This window comes from Carcharodon carcharias, chromosome 7, assembly GCF_017639515.1.
Source record: "Carcharodon carcharias isolate sCarCar2 chromosome 7, sCarCar2.pri, whole genome shotgun sequence".
In the NCBI taxonomy this organism is placed as follows: Eukaryota; Metazoa; Chordata; class Chondrichthyes; order Lamniformes; family Lamnidae; genus Carcharodon; species Carcharodon carcharias.
The window spans coordinates 785,297-798,302 of record NC_054473.1 but is presented as its reverse complement, the minus strand read 5'-3'; the positions used below and the strand labels follow the sequence as shown (position 1 = coordinate 798,302).

The window sequence follows — 13,006 nt, the reverse complement described above, 5'->3', positions numbered from 1 at the left end:
ACCCTCTGACAGTGCAGCACTCCCTCAGTACTGACCCTCTGAAAGTGCAGCACTCCCTGAATACTGACCCTCTGACAGTGCAGCACTCCCTCAGTACTCACCCTCTGACAGTGCAGCACTACCTCAGTACTGACCCTCTGACAGTGCAGCACTCCCTCAGTACTGACCCTCTGACAGTGCAGCATTCCCTCAGCACTGACCCTCTGACAGTGCAGCACTCCCTCAGTACTGACCCTCTGACAGTGCTGCACTCCCTCAGTACTGACCCTCTGACAGTGCAGCACTCCCTCAGTACTGACTCTCTGACAGTGCAGCACTCCTTCAGTACTGACCCTCTGACAGTGTAGCACTCCCTCAGTACTGACCCTCTGACAGTGCAGCACTCCCTCAGTACTGACCCTCTGAAAGTGCAGCACTCCCTGAATACTGATCCTCTGACAGTGCAGCATTCCCTCAGTACTGACCATTTGACAGTGCTGCACTCCCTCAGTACTGACCCTCTGACAGTGCAGCACTCCCTCAGTACTGACCATTTGACAGTGCAGCACTCCCTCAGTACTGACCCTCTGACAGTGCTGCACTCCCTCAGTACTGACCCTCTGACAGTGAAGCACTCCCTCAGTACTGACCCTCTGACAGTGCAGCACTCCCTCAGTACTGACCCTCTGACAGTGCAGCACTCCCTCAGTACTGACCCTCTGACAGTGCAGCATTCCCTCAGTACTGACCCTCTGACAGTGCAGCACTCCCTCAGTACTGACCCTCTGACAGTGCAGCACTCCCTCAGTACTGACCGTTTGACAGTGCAGCACTCCCTCAGTACTGACCCTCTGACAGTGCAGCACTCCCTTAGTACTGACCCTCTGACAGTGCAGCACTCCCTCAGTACTGACCCTCTGACAGTGCAGCACTCCCTCAGTACTGATCCTCTGACAGTGCAGCATTCCCTCAGTACTGACCATTTGACAGTGCTGCATTCCCTCAATACTGACCCTCTGACAGTGCAGCATTCCCTCAGTTCTGACCTTCCGACTGTGCAGCACTCCCTCAGTACTGACCCTCAAACAGTACATGACTCCCTCAGCACTGACCCTCTGACAGTGCAGCGCTCCCTCAGTACTGACCCTCTGACAGTGCAGCACTCCCTCAGTACTGACCCTCTGACAGTGCAGCGCTCCCTCTGTACTGATCCTCTGACAGTGCAGCATTCCCTCAGTACTGACCATTTGACAGTGCTGCACTCCCTCAGTACTGACCCTCTGACAGTGCAGCACTCCCTCAGTACTGACCGTTTGACAGTGCAGCACTCCCTCAGTACTGACCCTCTGACAGTGCTGCACTCCCTCAGTACTGACCCTCTGACAGTGAAGCACTCCCTCAGTACTGACCCTCTGACAGTGCAGCACTCCTTCAGTACTGACCCTCTGACAGTGCAGCACTCCCTCAGTACTGACCGTTTGACAGTGCAGCACTCCCTCAGTACTGACCCTCTGACAGTGCAGCACTCCCTCAGTACTGACCGTTTGACAGTGCAGCACTCCCTCAGTACTGACCCTCTGACAGTGCAGCACTCCCTCAGTACTGACCGTTTGACAGTGCAGCACTCCCTCATTACTGACCCTCTGACAGTGCAGCACTCCCTCAGTACTGACCCCCTGACAGTGCAGCCCTCCCTCAGTACTGACCCTCTGACAGTGTAGCACTCCCTCAGTACTGACCGTTTGACAGTGCAGCATTCCCTCAGTATTGACCCTCCAACAGTGCAGCACTCCCTCAGTACTGACCCTCTGACAGTGCAGCATTCCCTCAGTATTGACCCTCCAACAGTGCAGCACTCCCTCAGTACTGACCCGCTGACAGTGCAGCATTCCCTCAGTATTGACCCTCCAACAGTGCAGCACTCCCTCAGTACTGACCCTCTGACAGTGCAGCATTCCCTCAGTATTGACCCTCCAACAGTGCAGCACTCCCTCAGTACTGACCGTTTGACAGTGCAGCACTTCCCCTGAGTTCTACTGGAATGCCAGCCCAGATTTCTGTCGTCAAGTCCCTGGTGTGCGATTGTAGCCCGGGACCTTCCGCCTCAGAGGTAAGTGTGATTGCTACTGAAGCACTGCTCATACCCCGGGTAGGCAACAACACAAGCAAAATGCTGCTGTTGCTGGAAATCAGCAATAAAAGCAAAACATGCTTGAAATCTTTTTACATCCCACAGTTCTGCCCTCACCTCTTCTCCCTCCGTCTGAGAACCACGATTGGCTTCTCCTTGTCCTTACCTTCTATCCCACCAGCTTCCTCGTTCAACAGATCATTCTCTGCCATTTCCCCCCTCCCTACCACCTCCAAGATGGGGCCACCACCAATTCCTCTGGGCCCCCTGTCCACATTCCAAAGGTGCTGTTCCCTCTGCAACACGCTGGTGTCCTCCTCCATTACTCCCACCTCCCCACCCCCTTCCCATGGCACCTTCCCATGCAATCACAGGTGGTGTAACGTCTGTCCTTTTACCTCATGCCTCCTCACCATCCAAGGCCCCAAACACCCCTACCAGGTGAAGCAGCGATTTACTTGTGATTCTTTCAATTTAGTTACTGTATTCACCACTCACAATGCAGTCTCCTGTACTCTGGGGACACAAAACATAGATTTTTCTGCTGGTCTGTATTAAATGCTGCTGAGTCTGGTGAGTGAGGGAGTTTTAATTGTTAATTTCTCTCTAATGTCAATTTTTTTTCCTTCAATTTAGCAATCAACTAAAAATTACTCTTTAAGTTAAGAGAGGTTAAGTTTGTTCAAACCTTAAACAGGAATATCCAGCTCTCTGAGAGCAGCTGCAGCTAGTTAATTAGGTCACTAACTTAAACTGGTTTTCAAACTTGACTTATTTGTTTTTCTGGAAGTATAAAACAGGGGCTCCTTCATGCTGCTTCGTCTGCACAGAGTGTCAAGCTGGGAGTTCGGTGAAGTGGGGAACTATAAATTAATTAAGAAAAATAAATGTAATTAATTAACACAATAATTACAGCAGGACAGGGTGATGTGTCAGGGCTGCAGCATGTGGGAGCTCCTGGATGCCACTGCAATCCATGGCAACCACAGCTGCAGTAAGTGTCTGCAGCTCAAGGAGCTTCAGCTCAAGAGTTAATGAGTTGGAGGCTGAGCTGCAGACATTGTGACTCATCAAGGAGAGGGAAAGTTACCTGGAAACTTTGCTCCAGAAAGCAGTCACACTCCTTAGGTTAATGTCATCTGACTTGGTCAGTGGTCAGGGACAGGAGCTTATGACTGTGAGACAGGCAGGTAAGGGGATCGAGAAGGTAGGAGCGGAGGGGCCTCAGTCCTTGCAACTGACTAACTAATTCTCTCCATATCCAGCCTGTCAAGAGCCCTCAGGCTCTTATATGTTTCAATCAAGCCACCTCTTACACTCCTCAACTCCAGCAGATACAAGCCTAGTCTGCCCAATCTTTCCTCATAAGACAGTGCACCCATTGCAAATATTAGCCTGGTAAACCTTCTTGCAGCTTGTATGAACAAGAGCGAGGGCTGCAGTATGGTATAGGAAGCCATTCAACTGGGGGCAGTTAAAAAGGAACATAGTGGTGGTGGGGGACAGTATAGTCAGGGGGATAGATACTGATCTCTGCAGCCGAGAGTGAGAATCCAGAAGGCTGCGTTGCCTGCCCGGTACCAGGGTTCAGGATATCTGCAGGCTGGAGATGACCTTACAGTGGGAGGGGGAGGATCTGGTTGATGTGGTCCATGTAGATACCAACGAGATAGGTAGAACTAAGAAAGAGGTTCTGCATAGAGAGTATGAGGAGCTAGGCACTAAGTTTAAAAGCAGCACATATGAACATTCAGTCCCTCAAGCCTGTCCTCCATTTAATAAGATCATGGCTGATCTGATAGTGACCTGAAATCTGCATCCCACCCACCCCCGATAACCTCTCACCCCCCTTGCTTACCAAGAATCTATCCACCTCTGCCTTAAAAATATTCAAAGACTCTGTTTCCACCACCTTTTCAGGAAGAGAGTTCCAAAGACTGACAACCCTTGAGAGAAAACATTTAGCCTCATCTCTGTCTTAAATGGGTAACCCTTTGTTTTTAAACAGTGACCCCTAGTTCTAGATTCATGGCCATTCCCATGAGTGTATGAGGCCACAACAGGTAACATCTGTAGTTGTTGGCATCGTATACAGTGTCTAACCACCTTCTTGATATCACTGTCCATGCCCAGCCACCAAATGTAACTTTTCGCAATCATCTTCATTCCTGAGATTCCCGGGTGTACATCTTGCAACTCTGCCAAGAGTGGTTCCTTTCCTGGTGAAGGAACAACTGTTCCTGCACCCCATAAAAGGATCCAATCCTGACTGCTCAATTCATTCCTTTGAATGAAGAATGGCTTCAATTCATCAGGGACTGGTTTCTGGGTCCATCCTTTCAACACTTGGTCTCTCGCTCTAGACCGGACTGGATTAAGATTCATCCAGTTTCTTACTTGTCTTTCGCAGACTGGCAAGGAACCCGGGAAATTCATTGCTAATATGATCTCTGGGGAATTGGGGGCATGTGCATTGCTCTCCTACAAAGGGAGGTGACTTAGGACATCAGCATTGACCATATGCATCCCTGGTCTGTGCAGAAAAGTGTATTCATATGTGGATAAAATTGGAGCCTGTCTTTGAGTTTGTGCAGAAGCTATGGGAAGGAGAGCTATTTCTTTACGGAACAGTCCCAAGAGTGGTTTGTTGTCAGACACTATTATAAAGTGTCAGCCATATATGTATTGATGGAATTTTTTAACTCCAAAAATAATTGATAATCCTTCTTTCTCGATTTGTGAATCCCCTTTTTTGGCCCTGGAAAGGTTCCTGGACACATTGCCTATTGGCCTTTCTGAACCATCTTGTGCGATAGTGCTGTCCCCACACCATAGGGGGATACGTCACAGGTTAGTATCAGTTCCTTTGTCGGGTCATAATGTACTAACAAGTTTGAAGAGTGAAAAAATTGTTTAACTTTTGTGAAGACTTCTTCTTGGAGTGACTTCCAAACCCACCGCTGGTTTTGCTTTAATAATGAATGTAGAGGGGCTAGGGCTGTTGGTAAGTTGGGTAGGAATTCACCATAATAATTATCCATACATAAGAAAGTCTTGAGTTCTGAGACATTTTTAGATGAAGGTGCCTCCTTAATAGTTTTAACTTTTGCTTCTACCGGGTGTAACCTTTGGACATCCACCCGGTGACCCAGATAGATGACTTCACTTGCCTGAAAGATACACTTTTTTTTTTAAGCGCACCTGTGCTTCCAAAAATCATTTCAAGACTCCCCCCAAGTTAGCCAAGTGTTCAGCTTCCACAAGCCCCGTTATTAGGAAGCGTCCGGGTCAACAACAACTTCAGGTAGTCCTTGTAGCAAACTCTCCATCACCCTCTGGAAAATCACACAGGCCGAAGAGAAATCGAAGGGCAGACACGTGTATTGACAGAACCCTTTGTGGGTGTTTATGGTCACAATGTCTCTGGAGGTATCCTCCAGTTCCAGCTGCTGCTACACATATTGTCACAACTCACTGGGGACAGCGCGCTGTAATATCGACTCACTGGGGACAGCGCACTGTAATATCGACTCACTGGGGACAGCGCGCTGTAATATTGACTCACTGGGGACAGCGCGTAGTAATATCGTCTCACTGGGGACAGTGCGCTGTAATATCGACTCACTGGGGACAGCGCACTGTAATATCGACTCACTGAGGACAGTACACTGCAATATCGACTCACTGGGGACAGCGCACTGTAATATCGACTCACTGGGGACAGTGCACTGCAATATCGACTCACTGGGGACAGCGCGTTGTAATGTCGACTCACTGGGGACAGTGCACTGCAATATCGACTCACTAGGGACAGCACGTAGTAATATTGACTCACTGGGGACAACACGCTGTAATATCGACTCACTGGAGACAGCGCGTAGTAATATCGACTCACTGGGGACAGCTCGTAGTAATGTCGACTCACCGGGGACAGCGCACTGTCATATCGACTCACTGGGGACAGCGTGCTGTAATATCGACTCACTGTGGACAGCGTGCTGTAATATCGACTCACTGGGGACAGCGTGCTGTAATATCGACTCACTGGGGACAGCGCACTGTAATATCGACTCACTGGGGACAGCGCGCTGTAATATTGACTCACTGGGGACAGCGCGTAGTAATATCGACTCACTGGGGACAGTGCGCTGTAATATCGACTCACTGGGGACAGCGCACTGTAATATCGACTCACTGAGGACAGTACACTGCAATATCGACTCACTGGGGACAGCGCACTGTAATATCGACTCACTGGGGACAGTGCACTGCAATATCGACTCACTGGGGACAGCGCGTTGTAATGTCGACTCACTGGGGACAGTGCACTGCAATATCGACTCACTGGGGACAGCGCACTGTAATATCGACTCACTAGGGACAGCACGTAGTAATATTGACTCACTGGGGACAGCACGCTGTAATATCGACTCACTGGAGACAGCGCGTAGTAATATCGACTCACTGGGGACAGCTCGTAGTAATGTCGACTCACCGGGGACAGCGCACTGTCATATCGACTCACTGGGGACAGCGTGCTGTAATATCGACTCACTGTGGACAGCGTGCTGTAATATCGACTCACTGGGGACAGCGTGCTGTAATATCGACTCACTGGGGACAGCGCGCTGTAATATCGACTCACTGGGGACAGCGCGCTGTAATATCGACTCACTGGGGACAGCGTGCTGTAATATCGACTCAATGGGGACAGCGCGCTGTAATATCGACTCACTGGGGACAGTGCGCTGTAATATCGACTCACTGGGGGCAGTGCGCTGTAATATCGACTCACTGGGGACAGTGCGCTGTAATATCGACTCACTGGGGACAGCGCGTCGTAATATCGACTCACTGGGGACAGCGCGTAGTAATATCGACTCACTGGGGACAGCGTGCTGTAATATCGACTCACTGGGGACAGCGTGCTGTAATATCGACTCACTGGGGACAGCGTGCTGTAATATCGACTCACTGGGGACAGCGCGCTGTAATATCGACTCACTGGGGACAGCGTGCTGTAATATCAACTCACTGGGGACAGCGCGCTGTAATATCGACTCACTGGGGACAGTGCGCTGTAATATCGACTCACTGGGGACAGCGCGTAGTAATATCGACTCACTGGGGACAGCGTGCTGTAATATCGACTCACTGGGGACAGCGCGCTGTAATATCGACTCACTGGGGACAGCGCGCTGTAATATCGACTCACTGGGGACAGCGTGCTGTAATATCGACTCACTGGGGACAGCGCGCTGTAATATCGACTCACTGGGGACAGCGCGCTGTAATATCGACTCACTGGGGACAGCGTGCTGTAATATCGACTCACTGGGGACAGCGCGCTGTAATATCGACTCACTGGGGACAGCGCGCTGTAATATCAGCCCCGCTGCTCCCTGAGCCGTGACAAATGTGAAAATTTGACCAAACCACCAGATTGCCCCAATTCTACCCAACTGTTTAATTTAGGTTAATAGAATATGAGCACCAGGTTTGTAAACTTAATAAGTAAATAACTGTTTATTGAACAAACAGTGGCAAAAGAAAGAAATATGAACGGCTAATTCCTAACTCTATAACCTAAACTCTACCCTTTCTTAAATCCCTATACACACACACACACACACACCCACACACACACACACTCACACCCACACTTACACACACACTGACACACACACAAGACACACAAAACATAGATTTTAATGGGATAATAGCACCAATCCAGACTACAGGATTCCGTGTTGATTTTGATCCAAATTCCTTTAAATTCTTTGTTGATGACATGAGCACTTTCAGTATTTAGTTCACTGGTTGAGAACTTGCCTTTCAATGTCTCTAACAGTGGTTTTCCCCTTTTCCTTTTTACAAGGGTTTCCTCAGAGAGAGAGCAGGATATAGAGATCTGAGGAAAAGAGACTCTAGAAGTTTTGTCTCTGTAGGCCAGGAGCTTTCTGCACTGCTGTCACACAAACCCTGGTAACCTGGTGAGGAGCCAATTAAAATGCTGTTGTTAGGTAGTTCCCTTGATCCAGGACACCTTTCCAGCACCATCCTGTCTTTCATGGCACACTCTGTTCCAGGACAACAACATTGTAAATATAACCTCTCATCCTGTTCCAGTAGACATGTCTTTCAAATAGCAAGCATTGTAGTTTTAAATCCACAGTCCAACAGAAATACAGAAAAGTAAAAGGATATGTTCTTTACACTACCTAGTTTAGTATAAGTTGCTCCTCCTGCTAATTTAGCATAGAGATCCTCAATCTTGGGGATAGGGTACCTGTCCAATTTGGCAGCTTTTTTTACTGTTAGCTTATAGTCCCCACAGATTTGGATGGTCTGACCTGGTTTTAAGAGATAGACTATAGGTGCTGCCCACTCTGAGAATTGAGCCAGCTATATGACCCTCAAAATCACAGTGTTCAGTCAGTTGTTTCAATTTTGCCACCTATGTAGTAATGTTCTCCCCCCGGGCTCTAACCCTCAAATTAAACCTGAACCTCTGCACAGTGACTGAGGGGTTGGGTTGAAAGTGTCTATTAATGAGGTTCACCAATTCACCTACGGTCTTCGAATCGGGGGCGTTTGCGACAGTTAAACTTCAGATTAAATTATTGGTTTTACTCCCACAAACGCTTAGGAGAATTGCTCACCTCTTTTCCTCCCCTGTTAGTTTTATTGCCTGGAAATAGAATCCGAGGTGTTCTAACATTGACACCAATCTGCTATAGTTAGTTTGAAGGGGTTAATCCTGCCAAAATGTGGCATACCTGGTGAGTATATCTTCCTTTTCTTCTGGTTAAACAAGATACTCACAGTTGCTAGGTGAGGGACAACACCAGAACCAATTTATCCCATTGTCAGTTTGTTATGGACTTGATTTTCCAGACAGGTTTCTCATTAGAAACATCAAATTTTATTTACAGGCTGCAGCAGCAGTTACATGCTTCCATCAAGCTCCACCAATAGAAGAACTCCCACTCGAAGGTTCCCCACACTTAAAGCTGATTTGTTCACATGGTCACGTGACACTATACAACACAATAATTCTTAAAGCTACAGTCAATATATTCCTTAAAGCTACAATTAATACAGTAACCATACAGCAGGATAGGGTATAATTCAAGAAATGATGAGAGCTTGCCAGAAAGGTACGGGATTTTAAACTGCATTTAGACTTGGAAAATCAAGTGCACGTAGATAGTTTAAATGAGCAATTCATAGAGTATTTTCGGGATACTTTCTTAGATCATCACATTCTGGAGTCAACCAGAGAGCAGGCTATATTAGACCTGGTATTATGCAACAAGATAGGATTAATTAATGATCTCATAGTGAAAGCGCCCCTAGGTAGCAGTGATCATAATACGATTGAATTCTGCATTCAGTTTGAGGCAGAGAAGAGTTGGTCTAAGACAAGCATTTTAAGCTTAAATAAGGGCAATTTTGAGGGCATGATTGCAGAGCTAGCTAAAGTGAAATGGCAAATTAGGTTAAGGGATAGTTCAATGGAGATACAGTGGCAGACAATAAAAAGGGATATTTTAGAATACACAGAATAGATACATTCCAACTTAGAGATGCTGTGGATATGTGATTGGTGAAGCTCATCTCAGGGTCAAATATGACACCAAGGTTGTGAGCACGTCTGGTTCAGCCTCAGACAGTTTCCAGGGAGAGGGATGGAGCTAATCATTAAGGAATGGGATTTGTGGGCATACCACAGGGAGACCACAGATCACATTCATAGGGAATGGGAACTCAATGATTTAGTTTGACAGACACTGCTAGTTACTATTGATAACACAAAAGTGCTAAAGTTCACGAATACTTACTGAGTATTCGGAAAGTATAGAAGGAGGTGGGAGGAAGCTGTAAGAAGGATTAAAACATCACTTTGCTTTTTATATAAACACAGGTGCTTCCCCATACATCAGGGACTTCATCCATTCAGCTGGTGAATTCTCTCACCAGTTTGGCTGCATGTTTAGTTCTGCTCTCAAACAGCACACCAGCTTGAAGCAGAGTCACCTCCATATCCAATGGGTTAGGGAGAAGAAGAGCTGCTGCTTCAGGATACCAGCCTGTGAACCTGCAGACAGTCAGCGTGTCGACCATGAGCTGAACAAAGGATTGTGCTTGATATTCAAAGTTCAACAGTCTGTGAACTATCACGATGCTATGCAGAGAGGACAGACATCACAGGGTAAAGTTCACAGTGTCCCCAGAGCACAGGGTAAAGTTCACAGTGCCCCCAGAGCACAGGGTAAAGTTCACAATGTCCCCAAAGCACAGGGTAAAGTTCACAGTGTTCCCAGAGCACAGAGTAAACTTCACAGTGTCCCCGGAGCACAGGGTAAAGTTCACAGAGTCCCCAGAGCACAGAGTAAACTTCACAATGTCCCCAGAGCACAGGGTAAAGTTCACAGTGTCCCAAGAGCACAGGGTAAAGTTCACAGTGTCCCCAGTGCACAGGGTAAACTTCTCAGTGTCCCCAGAGCACAGGGTAACGTTCACAGTGCCCCAGAGCACAAGGTAAAGTTCACAGTCTCCCCCAAGCACAGAGTAAACTCACAGTGTCCCCATTGCACAGGGTAAATTTCACAGTGTCCCCAGTGCACAGGGTAAATTTCACAGTGTCCCCAGAGCACAGGGTAAAGTTCACAGTGTCCCCAGTGCACAGGGTAAACTTCTCAGTGTCCCCAGAGCACAGGGTAAAGCTCACAGTGCCCCAGAGCACAAGGTAAAGTTCACAGTGCCCCAGAGCACAAGGTAAAGTTCACAGTCTCTCCCGAGCACAGAGTAAACTCAGTGTCCCCAGTGCACAGGGTAACGTTCACAGTGTCCCCAGTGCACAGGGTAAAGTTCACAGTGTCCCCAGAGCACAGGGTAAAGTTTACAGTGTCCCCAGAGCACAAGGTAAAGTTCACAGTCTCTCCCGAGCACAGAGTAAACTCAGTGTCCCCAGTGCACAGGGTAACGTTCACAGTGTCCCCAGTGCACAGGGTAAAGTTCACAGTGTCCCCAGTGCACAGGGTAAAGTTTACAGTGTCCCCAGTGCACAGGGTAAGGATATAATGTGCCCATTCCCATTTCCTACTCTGGACCAATTGTTGCTTGAATACTAACTTTCTCTTTTGTTCTGTGACATCATTATCATTTAATCTCCCCACCCATTAACTTGTCCTGGTCCTCTCTTTTGCTCTACCTGCCCCCCCCCCCCCCCACCCCCCACCACGTTCCTGTCCCTCTTCAGTTCCAAAGAAGTGACATTGGGCTCGAAATATTAACCCTGTTTCTCTCGCCACTGATGTTGCCAGACCTGCTAGATTTTCCAGCAGTTTCTATTTTTATTTCCAATTTCCAGCATCTGCAGTATTTTACTTTCATCAGAAGTGGGGATGTTCACTGATGATTGCACAATGTTCAGCATCATTCGCGACTCCTCAGGTACTGAAACAGTTCATGTCCAAATGCAGCAAGACCTGGACAATATCCAGGCTTGGGCTGACATGAGGCAAGTAACATTTGTGCCACACAAGTGTCAGGCAATGACCATCTCCAACAAGAGAGAATCTAACCATCGCCCCTTTATGTTCAATGGCATTACCATCACTGAATCCCCCACTATCAACATTGACCAGAAACTGAACTGGACTCGCCATATAAATACTGTGGCTACAAGAGCAGGTCAGAGGCTAGGAATCGTGCGATGAATAACTCACCTCCTGACTCTCCAAAGCCTGTCCTCCAACTACAAGGCACAAGTCAGGAGTGTGATGGAATACTCCCCACTTGCCTGGATGAGTGCAGCTCCCACAACACTCAAGAAGCTGGACACTGTCCAGGACAAAGCAGCCCCGCTTGATTGGCACCACATCCACAAACATTAACTCCCTCCACCACTGACGCACAGAAGCAGCAGTGTGTACCATCTACAAGATGCACTGCAGGAATTCACCAAGGCTCCTTACACAGCACCTTCCAAACCCACAATCACTACCACCTAGAAGGACAAGGGCAGCAGACACATGGGAACACCACCACCTGGAAGTTCCCCTCCAAGTCACTCACCATCCTGACTTGGAAATATATCGCCGTTCCTTCACTGTCGCTGGGTCAAAATCCTGGAACTCCCTCCCTAACAGCAGGGTGGGTGTACCTACACCACATGGACTGCAGCGGTTCAAGAAGGCAGCTCACCACCACCTTCTCAAGGGCAACTAGGGGTGGGCAATAAATGCTGGCCCAGCCAGCGAAGCCCACATCCTATAAATGAATTAAAGAAAACTCTACTTGCTCACCTGTCCTCCATGTCCTGTTTCCTTTAATTTAGTGATCTCAGCCATGAATTAACACTAATGCCAGTGGACTTTTAAAATATTATACATGACTGATGTAATGATCCATCGAGTGAAATCCCAAAATCGCAACAACAAAGGTGGGGAAGATTGAATGGAATAGAGAGGGTTCCTACCTGACAGCTCTCCTCAGTCCAGTGTGTGCGTTTCTCTGTGGTCGTTCACAGAGCTTTGAATTTCATCCCAGATTCACAGAGACTCAGCTGCAAGCACCACTCATTTCCTTGTGCGTCAGTTCAGCTTCCTGCTCAGGACAGACAGAATGCTGATTATCCTTTACTTACTGATTACCATCAACTCCCCCAAAACTTTAGCATTTCAAAAAGCTTATAAACAACTGAGCAGAATTCTGAAAGAAAACTCTGCTGTATCTGGTCTCTGAAAGAGAGAGTGACAAATGTGATGTTGGAAAGTGACTCCAGCTCACCCTCACACTGCCCTGGCTTCCAGCCCCAACCTCCTCACACCCTCTACTTCAGCCCCACCAGCCCTGAGATCACCAACACCAAACCCCCTGGACCTGCCT

General features: G+C 48.0%; 1 protein-coding gene across 2 annotated transcripts in view; it reads right to left on the bottom strand.

The window, feature by feature from the left end:
• LOC121280571 (hyaluronidase-2-like) overlaps nucleotides 1–12,688 on the bottom strand; it is an 85,283-nt gene extending 72,595 nt beyond the window's left edge. Inside the window, exon 1 of one of the 2 annotated variants that reach the window (XM_041192714.1) lies at nucleotides 12,597–12,688. The gene's annotated coding sequence lies outside the window, so the exon portion shown is untranslated. The remainder of the gene's footprint in view (nucleotides 1–12,596) is intronic. The other variant, XM_041192713.1, reaches the window with a different exon arrangement.
• Nucleotides 12,689–13,006: the final 318 nt, after the last annotated feature.